Below are 12,065 nucleotides of genomic sequence, written 5' to 3' on the forward strand. Positions count from 1 at the left end.
AATACATTTGTCAGCATTACTCTTTTTGTCACTCATTAGTGGGTGATTCAAATGGAGAAAAATATAAAAAAAGGAAGAACGCAGATGGGTAATGCTCAGTATTTGAATAATGGATCATTTCCATTAAGCTGTAAAAAGAATGTAAAATTGTATGGTGATCTATTAATCTGATTTAGTGATGGGTAACTAAAATGATGAATATGGATTATATATTTTTAATGAGTGTTACATTTAATGAGCATGAACATTGGTGAGTGTGAATATTAGTGAATGAATAGCAAGGCTTATAAAGTTTTGGATCTGACAAATCTAGCTAGACCTCTTTTTAAAATGCATATTATTAGTATCTTGAGACTGAACAGTACCTGTTGGAGCACATAATTGTTGACAGATAAAGATATCTTAAGTCATGTAAGCAGTATGTTTCCTCTTGTTTGGTGAATATATTTTAGTGCCCATGTTGCACTGCAACATACTAAACCATACTGATCTCTTTCCTCTCATTTACCACAGTGGCAGTGAAAAGAATAATGAAAAAAGGAGGGGTTGCTCAAACATTAGTACAAGCCAATTACCAGGTATGAAAGGATGCCTTAGGAGAGGCAATGAAGTAGTTGAGACTAAGTTTCATTAGAAGACAACCAGATGTCAGGCTGTCCACGCTCGAAGTAAACAAGTCCTGGAAGACAGACTGCCCCACACCAATCCAGCTGCCCTTCCAGCTGCCAAGCTCTCCTACAGCTCTTGACTACCACATCTCACCTCCTCCACTATCTCCCAAGCTGCTCATATCCCAATTCAAGCATGTTATTTTTCATCTATTCATGCACAGTGCAATAAAGATCCTTCCTAGTAGAGCTCCCCTAGTTCTCTACCCACTTTTGTAGCAAACACAAAATACACTTTTTTATCACCTATTAACTGCTTCACTTTGTGAAATCACTCTCCCTTAAAAAAGCCTAGACTTGAGCCTGTTCAGCACACTTCTTTCCTTTTTTCTCCCTTTTGCAGTCTTACATAGCTGCTGCACTGGTGTCAGCAGGTGAAACACAATGTCCTCCTCCAAGCTCCAATGATCACTTTTGAAGCTGTACCAAATAAATAACATGTGTTTCTAGACAGCTTGATGCTAATAGATTGCAAAGAACTTCCTACATGTACAGTTACTATTTCACTTCAGGTATTTATCCTTCACCAGTCCTTTCCTCTCTGCTATTCTCACTACTTTTTTGGTATCATGCTGGTTGTACACTACAAGATGAAGACACAAAAGCAATGATATGATGTTATACAATGGAAAACGCTTCTTTAAAAGAGAGGCAAAGAGATCTTTAGGCAAAAGGTAGAAAAATATTTCCACTTTGCAGACAGAGTGTACCAGAAACAAGGCATGACAGGTCATGAGAGGAGTCTCTTGTGAAGCCAGAGATCGAAATCCAGATTTCTTGTCTTTTCATAACAGGATCTCATCACTTGACACTCTTGCAGAGTCCCTTTACATTGCAGCTGACGTGTTTGGAACTACATCTCTGGTTTGCTACTACAGAGCTTTTTTTCTAGCCCATCCTTCCTCTCAAGTGTTCCCATGGATTTTGATCTCAAGTCCTTTTTTTCCCCCATCATCTACCTCAGTCTGCCTAGAAGTTAGTTACAAAGATCAGTAAGACTTGGCTAAATACCATGATCAATAACATACCAACTTTGCTTAGTTCCCCAATTTTGTTAACTCAGCCACAGAGCCCACTATGTAATGATAAACTATGGTGCAGTTCTTTGTTTCACCTAGCAGCGAATAGTGCTTTCAAGAAGGTGATTTTCATTTTCTTTAGTACAACTGAGAATTGTTTCTTTTTTGTTTTCCCACCCTAGGAAGAACAGTCTGCCCTGAACCTCACTGGTAAGCAATTAAAATCTGGAAGCTTGCCAGCCTCTGTGGTACTGTGAATTCATTTCCCAAGTAGACATGTAATTCTTGGAGCTGAAGTTGAGACAATAAAATGTGTAAAACCTGACTATAATATGACTCCTCACTAAACGACAAAGCTCCTTTCATATAAAGAAATTGGAGCAAACTAGTCCATAATGAGAAAGTGCAGGCACTAATTATTTTATTACAAATCTGGAAATGATGCATAATTTAATTTTCAGAAATTAAATGTTCTACTGATAGAATAATAATTTTTTTCAAGCCTGACATCATTAGGAGTCCAGTTATCTTTAATATCTCTCAATAACATACTTATTCTCACCATTAAAGCCGAGCAATATTCCAAATGTCTGGACTTCAAAAGCTCATAGTCAGTTTGCGATATCAGTTTGATACTCTCCAGATACTGCAGAAAAGGGGAAAAAAAACAGCGAATGAAGGGAAAGGACACTGTAAAAAAAATGTTTTAAAAGTAGCATAGCCCAGCAATTGCAATTAGTGAATCTTTGCCATGTATATTGAATGAAATGCAGAAAAATGGCAATAGACTTCTTCGAGGGTTCACAGGAAGGTCACAGCCACAGATGTCAGAGCCCCAGACCAGCCACGTTTCACTGGAAGGCTAATAAACTCCCAGCAACTTATCCCTGTGGATTGGATGTGGATTTGGGAAAGCTTCAGGTTTCGGGCTGGGAACCAAAGAAAAAAGGGGAGGGAGCAGGGAAGAAAATGAGACCCATCAGCCAAACCGTATTACATTTCCCACTGCACTCCCACTGCACAGGCAGCTCAGGCCTTGAAAGGAGGTAATCCTAACAAATCCACGTTATAAAACTTTTTTCACCTAATTCATACAATCATTTTATTGTTTGTGTATGTGTACCTATCCCTCACAAAGATTTAAACTACGGTGTGCCTTACATATATTGGAAGATTAACAAAGCTGCTACAGCATGTGGCTTGTTGGAACCAAAGGGAACAGATTTGTTCCAATGTACTAAACTGTTTTAACATAAATTATTTCATCTGAAATCCTATATGGTGTATAGTCATGATTATGACATTATCGTTAAAGGTCAGTCAAGGTTTCTTTTATAGCCTTTGATAAGGGGAGGACTTATTTTCTCAAACGCTTTATATGCCAAAATGTATGATTTGGGTTGTGTACTAAATGCAAGTTTGTTTCTGAAATGTGGTGATGATCCATTAAGGAGCAAAAGAAAACAAGAGATGAAAAACCACATATTTAGATGACAGTACACAAGAGTAAAAATATTAAAAATAGTCCTTCATTAAATGCTCAGTAATTTTAACTTAATCCAAAAATAGCTAATAAGAAATTAATATTCATTCACTGGTGTCTGCATACTAATTAAGAAACACTTCTGACTTAACCAATGTATTAATTTAGGCCAAGGTTCCACAAAACATTAAAGTACAAGTTTAAATCCATTTCTAGCTGCAGAATTAGTCTGCTTTATGTTTAAACCAAATGGCTAAATCCTTTCACTGAGCTGAAGGGGGTTCAGGAAGGGGGGTATAAGATTGATTATAATGAGATAGCAGTAGTCCCTCAAAAAGAGTAATTTAAAAGGCTGAAAGATTATATTACAAAGATAAAACTGGAGGAAACATGATAAGCATGCTGTATAACAGAAGTACAGGCTATGAAGTGTTGATCTGACACTTTCTTAATGCAGTACCATGACAAAAGGTACAACGAACGAAACAAAGAATGTATGAAATCAAACCTGATCAAGCAAAACAATCTTTCTCAAGCAACCAATCCATGGATTTCCCTGTCACATAGTAAAGAAATCAAGCAGAGAAATACTAAGAATGATATTTAGGTCATGTCATGATATTTTGAGAAATAACAATCTCTAGAGTTGCTGGCAAGTGTTCCAGCACATTTTGGAAACCTTATTGAACCCAATTCTTCAGGGTGTCAACCAGCTGAGATACCAGAGAAACCTCTTCACACATTCTGAACTACTTCTTAAGCATTTGGTACTCAGATGTTATACACTGGACTAGCTGGATCACTGGTCATTGCCTAGTAATCACAAGCTGCTTGAAGATAAACATATGGATTTTCCTATACCAGCAAGAAAAGGTAATTTGGTTACTTGAAAATATAACTGCAGTATTGTAAAATTCTCCCTTTCTCTTTCTCTTCTTATGCATATCTGCAATCTTGTATCTGTTGTTCTTAAATACTTGACTTTTCTTCCAAGGTGTATCTCTAAAAGGGAATTTTTTGTTGTTGTTGATGTTCTGTTCTTTTGATTATGGAAAAATAGCTGCTACTCAGACTCAGACCACAGACATACAACAGTCTCCAAACAAGATGCTTAGGAAGATCAGTGGTCACTAGATCAGGTATATTCAAGTCAACATTTGGATTTTGTCATGACGACAGCATGCCTTGCAACTAATATTATTTCTCATGTAGGTCTGACAGCTTTACTCATAATATATTCAATCTATAATGTTTCATGCAGCACTGCAGACTGAATACCGATTTTGAAAATCTGAATATTAACATCTTGTTTCTCATAAGCTAAAGTCAGCACAGAACCAGTTATAGTGCATTTCACAGTTCCTTTTCAGTAAGGTGCCCAACCCTACAGAGAGACCTAAGCCATCACTGAGCATATTTTAATTTTATATTAATTTTTTTAATTCAGTATTTTTCCTTTTACAAAGCATGGCCATAGTGCAAATAGCATTTTTCCAAAACCACTAACAGCACAAAAAAGATTAGTGTTAGCACTGGTCTAAGGACCCGAGGAGCAGAGCATCCTCCTAGGCTATTTTCTCCACGGGGGCTATAAAATAGTTTTTGTTTCCTGCTGTATCACTACAGCAATGTAATGCAATGAAATTGTGCAAGATTTACATTAGAAACCAATAGAGCACCAGGCACCTTTCCTTCAATAGTAAACGCAGAAGATCTTAAGTGCAGTTGAGTTGCACCTTTCTTACCTTCCAAAATGGAAAAAAGATTAATATTATTTCAGTATAGTACGGATCGTAGAAAGGATGTGAATAATCTCTCTTTGCCACATAGAAACTGGAGATAAAAATGGCCTCTGCTAGATGAAGAAAGGAAACTTCAGACACATGATTCTCTTCATGATACTTATTTTCTTTTTAATACAGAACTGCTTTTTTGTGATATGAAGCTTAATCTTTAAGTTATACTTCCTGAGAAACTCACATAAAAACTTCAAGCTAAGCTATACACTTGATTTACAGCAGAATGTTAATTATTAAAACCATAATATTAATTTGACCTTTCACATTTTTATATCTCTAAATAAAGAAAACTTCTTACATCCAGGGGAAAAAAAAAATAAAAGCTACAGTACTGTAATTTTGGTTATGTAAATAAAACATTTTTATATTCAAGGACTAAGCTTGACTCAGTTAAAAGTGTCTATTCTCATATGGCTGATATCTGTTTAAATATAGTTTATTCTACACAGGCTAATGGTTTGAATCTCCTCAGAGATGCAAAAATTGCATTGTTCTATATTTCCATATCACTTGTGTCAGCCCCGGTTGGTAGTGCCTGATATCATTGCCACTGAACAGTTAAATACTAATTTACAATTCAAATGTTCACAAAAGCACTACATGTATTTTTATTTTTTGTAATACCATGCAAAAAGAAAAAAACAATACAGAAGATAACCATTCTTATATAGCCCTATTAGCAAATTTTACTTCTAGTCTTTCAAAAAGATCTAAAAAAACAGTTATGAGAAAGAGTTCAAGAAAATCAGTACATAATTCTGTAAGCACTCACTCATAAAACCTACCCATCTATCCTATTCCCCCTGTTCATATAAAGGAATTCCCATGCAGTGAAAAACATTTGCCTGATTTAGAAGATTTATTTCACTTCTCAGAGATCAGGACACATAGGTTATATTTTCACTCTGCCATTGGTTTGTTCTGTAACCTAGGGCAAATGACTCAATGTCTCTGTCTTCTTTTATATGGAAACTAGGGCTATGAATACTTCCTTTAAGAGGGCAGTTGCAAGGATTATTAATGCTTTGTGAAATGTTTTAAGGTCTTCCAATCAAAAACATTGAATAAATGCTCTCCAGAGCATGGTGTTACAGTGTAACAACTGCACACTAGTATTATAAATGGAAATTATTATTATTATTTTGAGAACTAACCACCATAATATCATGAAGATTTGAATTACATCTTTAAAAGAGCTTTGTAAATAGCTTTATTTAAGAAACTAGGCAAGTATTGTTTATGATCACTTGGCTTCCTAGGTTGCTTTAAGTGTAAATTGTCTCAATCAATTTGTTAATAATTGACTGTTCTCAAACCAAGCTCAAATCACAGAATCAAAAGCAAACAACATCTCAGACCGCTGCCAGTGACAACCAAAATCAAAGCTTTGTATTAGAAAAACACATATCGGGCCAATGCAAAGCATACTTTTGTTTTGATCTTCTTTTGGGCATTTTTTGGTATCAATTTTGCCCATTAGGCTAACTACTAGGGAGATCAGAAGGATGTTTCCCTTGGTGAACTGTGAAAACCCACCACATTTTGGAAACTTTATGAAGCCTAAGAAAAAATTCTAGGTAACCTGTCATCCTAGAGTCACAGTCTTCAGACCTAATGTCTTCCCGTCCTACAGAAGTTACTCAAACCTCACTGGCCAGTCCCTTCTTTAAGGTCTACAGGAAGAGAGATGTTTCAGCACCCACCTTCTCACCTGTTTTTCAAGGACCACCCTTGCATTGATGGGGCCCTGCTGCCACAGGACCACTCAGAATAACATTTCTAAGGAGAAATGGGCCTGAGTCCTGAGCAGAAGGCATGATTGGAGACCTGGACACACAATGGGTAGATTGCCCTGTACTCAGGCAAACAGCCAAGCAATGGTCTTAATTTAATTTTTTTTTGTTCCCTAGGTCTGAGAAAAACACCCTATATATGCATAAGAAACAATATGACTAGAAGTACATCACAAAACAGGCAAGGTTCATGACCTGTGTAGAATGATACGCAAGCATGTGTACTCGAGCCAGATCTCACTAGGAACATTGATATATGAGGGTAAAAAGAGCTGTATCAGACAACACAAAAATGAACATTTTCTCACTGCTGAACCTAATCAAAACACCCCACTATCATTCCAAGGAAAGGAATTTTCCACCCCAAGTTTTAACTTTTTCTCATTTTTTATTTAAACTTTTCAAATTTTTCTAATTCTGTATAACGACAGCTGGGATAATTTTTTTTTCTATTTTCTCATGTCTCTGTATGATGACTAAACGATTTTGGCTTGAGTTATAAAACAAAAGCAGACAGATCTCCCTGGAAAGGAGGAATCAGAATATAAATACTTTGCAACCATTAGTAGAACTTTCTTCTCTGCTCTCTGCATAACTACTTTACCTCTTCCATCAAGGAATTTATCAGGCAATGCAGTTGCACTAAAATGTTGTCTCCTCTTGCAGCAATGTATGGAAAATTAAGATCTTCTGAAGGTGCTTTAACCAATACATTGCACAACTCAAAAGACAATAAAATAACTTCAAAATACTGATCTGGAAGCCATATCAGACTATGTCTGTATCTGGAGTGATATAATAAAACCCAACAAGTGATACAGGACCATGATAAATCAATTCATAATCATGCTACACACAGCACTAGAAACATAATCCATATAGCACTGGTGAGGTTTCACTAGAGCCCTTGCAGGTGATGGAATATATTTCACCTCTGGAGACCTTTATTACCCATTTCCACTGACACACAATGGTCACTATGGGTTCCAGAGCCTAACCTCAACTCTGTACACCAGAAGTAACAAATGGTCATACCTGAACAAGATATGCTGGTTTCATTCTCTTCACTGTGGAGCTTCAGACAAACCTAGTGTGTAATGCTGGAATAAACACAGTCAGCAATTTGATAATTCACAGTTGAATGCATTCTTTAGTATCTGGATTAAATTCTGATTTGACCTGTCGCTACACTCTGATGTTCAGTTATCCAAACTGCATGTCAAATTTTGCCTAAAAGTCACACCTATAGAAAGACATGTTTTCTGGGAAACTACATGTAATTCACTTACCTTTCAAATTACTTTACGAGTCTGCTCTAATCTCTCATGTCTAGAGTAGCTTTTTTGCCTTTTCTCATAGAGGACAGAGAATTATAAGATCAATTTGTGTTTTTTTCATATTATTGATAAGATGGACACTGCACTGCCTTGACTTCAGATCCAGACAAGGAAACATTTGTCCATAGCAGAAAAAAAATCCTTAAAACTTAGTTTGATCAGCACTTGGAAAGACTCAAGGACTAACAGAAATGATGAAAACAAACAATTATAGCAGTTCCCTACTGTGGCTTAGTCACCTACAGCAGCTGCAAGCACTCCCTGTCACAGTGTGTGTGTTTTCAAGGTTTTAGTTCTTAGCAGACATGAGCATTCGTATGTTCTCTTGGTGAGAGTTCAGGCCACTCAGATTTAAATGAATTACATTCCCCCTTTTAAACACTATATCTACAAAATAAAACCTGTCAGATCCATTTAATACTATGTGCATTATGAAAATGATTAAATGCATCAAAAATAAGTATTCACCAATCAATAGCTTCTCTTTTTTTTCCAAAAAAAATATCTTCAGCACTTTCCTGTCCAAGTTTGAGCCATCTACTCTACATCTCTATAAACTGCATGTCAGATAATGTCTTATCCACGAGAGATTACAGTAGCCAGCATAAAACCCATCATCTAATTCAACAATCACTATAAAATCCTGCAGCAAGCCATGCTTTTTCTAGATAATGAGATCAAATGTTACTTTGATGTAACTTACAGCCTAATTTACAAAAGATTTGTAAAGCATTTATGAAGTTTTCCCTGCAGAGCTCTCAACCTGCCAAGACCAAAACCAGGAGCAAAGATGCAGGGGAAAAAAAAAAAAAAAAAAAAAGTGGTTTAGCACACGTACAAATCAATCTACACCAGCTCTTCACTACTTAGCAAAACAGCATTTGCACTACTTTGAAGATACAAAACAGCTTTTAAAATTAGTAATCCAGTACATATTTTCTCATCCTATTGAACTTGACCCAGAGAAGAAATGCAAATATGTTATTATGGAAACCTGTGTTTTGTCCTGGTGCATACAAAATCATTTGATTATCTAATGAGGGATTAAAACTTCATGCATTTGGCATTAAACCAACACTAATAAGAAGGTCAGATGAACCAATGGACTTAGGGGGATGGAGAAAAAAAAAATAGAAGATGAAAGGAGAAGAGGTGCCATCAAACAATGATGACTACTTATTATAATAAATTGCTGTTAAAGCACATCAGTTTGTTATTAGCTACACTTCTGGGCCCATGAATCAATAAGCACAGTATGGCAGGAGACATTATAAGTTAATCAGCTTTTTCACTGTGAAGGTCAACAATTAAAACATTTCTCAGTTTTGTTCATGGAGGACTTGAAAACAGTTCAGTGTAGTTCAGTCCTAAGCTGGCACAGAGAAACTGCACAGCAGCAGCTTTGCACTATTCCCGACTACACTGTTTACTGCATTTAAGCTCAGTGTTATCATTTAAGGAAAGTAGTATCATTTAAGAAAAAAAAAAAAAAAACAAACCAAGATAGATTAGAACAGGATAGGATTGGATAAAACACATCATTTGTAATAATGCAAGGAGGAATAATACAATTTTGACTCATTTACTACAACGGTACATTTATTTTTAGCATAGTTGTTTTTCAGTTAATTTACACCATGACAAAGGATTTTCATTTTTAAATAGCCAGACAAGAGAGTGATCTTTCTTTCTGATGTAATGTTCTATATTTTCCCAATCTTCTAAAAAATGTTACCATCATATAAGAGTCACCCCGTGAGGCAGGAGGTGGAAGCAGCAGCAGCTCTAAGGAGATAACATCATTTCCACATTTCTGATTAGGAAGAATGGATTCCTACAGGAACCTTATAGCATGATAGAGGTTTTTCTTATTATTACATTTCAGTAGTTAATTTTAGAAGCATTTCATCATCACTGCCCACATACAAGTAGCCACTTATGTCAGTTACTGGGAATATTTTTCTCTGTGCATCACAAGCACACACCCATTTTAGCATGTGCTTTAGACCAGAAGAAAACATGACAAGAACCAGCCTCTTGCACTGTACTTCATCTTGGAAATAAATGCAATAAATCACTATTTCTCTGACATTTTACAAGGCAAAAAAATATAGCTTGGCTCTTTCAACAGTTTCTACAAGAGCTGGAATCAGCAAACTGACTTTGGCATGCCAGGTTGGGTAAGCAGGCAAATATGGACAGTGCAAGCGGATGGAACCAAAGGGCTTTTTACATTTTAAGAATGACAGCAAAGCCTGAAAGAAAAGGGGTTTAACACCTCATAAGAAAATTCAGAGTATATTTAACCACTATTCCATAGTAGTCAAGTTCTTTGCAAGTAAAGATATGACATAATCTTCTACTGAAAAAAATCCACAATTAAGTGTTTAAGGAAAAAGCTCAATGTATTTCAGATGTATATTCCTGAAATGCCAGACAGATCTATTCAGCTGTGTACTGAATTTTCACCACTAGGTAAATTTAAGCTGGCTCCCAAGCAATATCTCACGATCTCACTGTACTATAAGTTTATTCACTGTCCAGTTCATGAATAAAATAATATGATATAGTGTGGACCTAGTAGTGCAGTAACTTTAGACATTAAAAAATTTTAAACTCATCTCTGTAGAAAAATACTACTACCTCTGCTTCCACAAAGTAGATAAACAGTCTTGTCCAAAATCAAAGCAATTCATTGGCAGAGTTGGGAATGAAGCCAAACCTCTGCCTTTAAAGAAAAGATTAATCCTCTTGAAAAAAAAAGTTATTTGGAAGATGAGGTTTCACAAAGGTAGTGTATCAAAATTTGTGTGCATAAAGGAGGGATGATGAAAAAAGTAGGTCTAGAAAAAGGTGGACAACTTTCCAAGAGATGTGCTCATAGCAGAGGCAGCCGATTCATATGCCTGTGACTAATCCTGGAAATGCAACAGGACAGACTTGGACCTTACTTTCATAGGTCTTCTTCCTTTGTATTGCGTCAGCAAAGGAGGATTTGCAAATGGCTGCAGTTATCCTGATAACCTCTGGTTCAGTTAGTCTAAAACATTGATTGGTGGCAGGGGCAGGATGAGCCTCTGAATGTATAACCTATGTCTGTTTTCATACTATTTGCTAAACATCTGCAGTCAGTCACTGTTAGTGAGATGACATTGGGCTTCAAAAACCTTTGTGCTGAATATTGTCCAGTTTTTACAAGGATTTAGGTTTCTTAAATCACTTACAATTGTGTTGCCTTAGTTTGGTAAAAATGAACTTCCTATGAAATTGGGCATAAGGCAAAGTTTGTAATTCTCTTGCACACAATTTCTGCTACATAATCCCATTTAAGTATCAAGACCATTTAGGGACAGTATCATGACGTTAACTATTCTGTTATAAGGAACAAGAGTGTGATTCAGAAGAACTGCTGAGAAGAACTTGACACTTTTTCTATCAAAATTGACATGGCTGTAATCATATCTGCAGTTACTCAATATTACCTTCTGCAAGGGTAGCACTATATTTAATAGCTAACTGACTCAAAAAAAGCCACATCTGATTATGAAACTTCTTTTTCCTGGGAAAAGGTTATCCCAAGATATAACAGCAATTGCTGGAGCACAGAAAGCATTTGCTCCATGGATATCTTTATCTGTACCAAGACTTCAGCATATAAAAAGTCTAAACTGTTGGGAGATGCAAATGTAACAACCCTAAGTGCTATGTGCATGTACAAAGACACTAAATAACAGGCCAAAACCTCCATCTAAAAAACAACTGTTCAAGATTGCCACCAGACTCCTGTTCAGCTTAAAACCGGACTGAGTTTTCAAACCGATGGTATTAACGCACTGCCTTCCTGCAGAACACAAAGCACAGCAGAGCCAACAGCCGTACATGGGTACCACTGAATCAAAACCATTTGTGCAAATCTATGAGATGTAACAGCATCTTCTCACAACCCAGATGATTTGGTCCTCTCAC

At 36.3% G+C, this 12,065-nt stretch overlaps 1 protein-coding gene across 7 annotated transcripts in view; it reads right to left on the reverse strand.

The window, feature by feature from the left end:
- Positions 1–12,065, reverse strand: part of SORCS2 (sortilin related VPS10 domain containing receptor 2) — a 385,148-nt gene that overhangs the window by 322,414 nt on the left and 50,669 nt on the right. The window lies entirely within an intron of this gene.

This window comes from Athene cunicularia, assembly GCF_003259725.1.
Source record: "Athene cunicularia isolate RWA chromosome 4 unlocalized genomic scaffold, athCun1 chr4_part1, whole genome shotgun sequence".
NCBI classification, from domain to species: domain Eukaryota; kingdom Metazoa; phylum Chordata; class Aves; order Strigiformes; family Strigidae; genus Athene; species Athene cunicularia.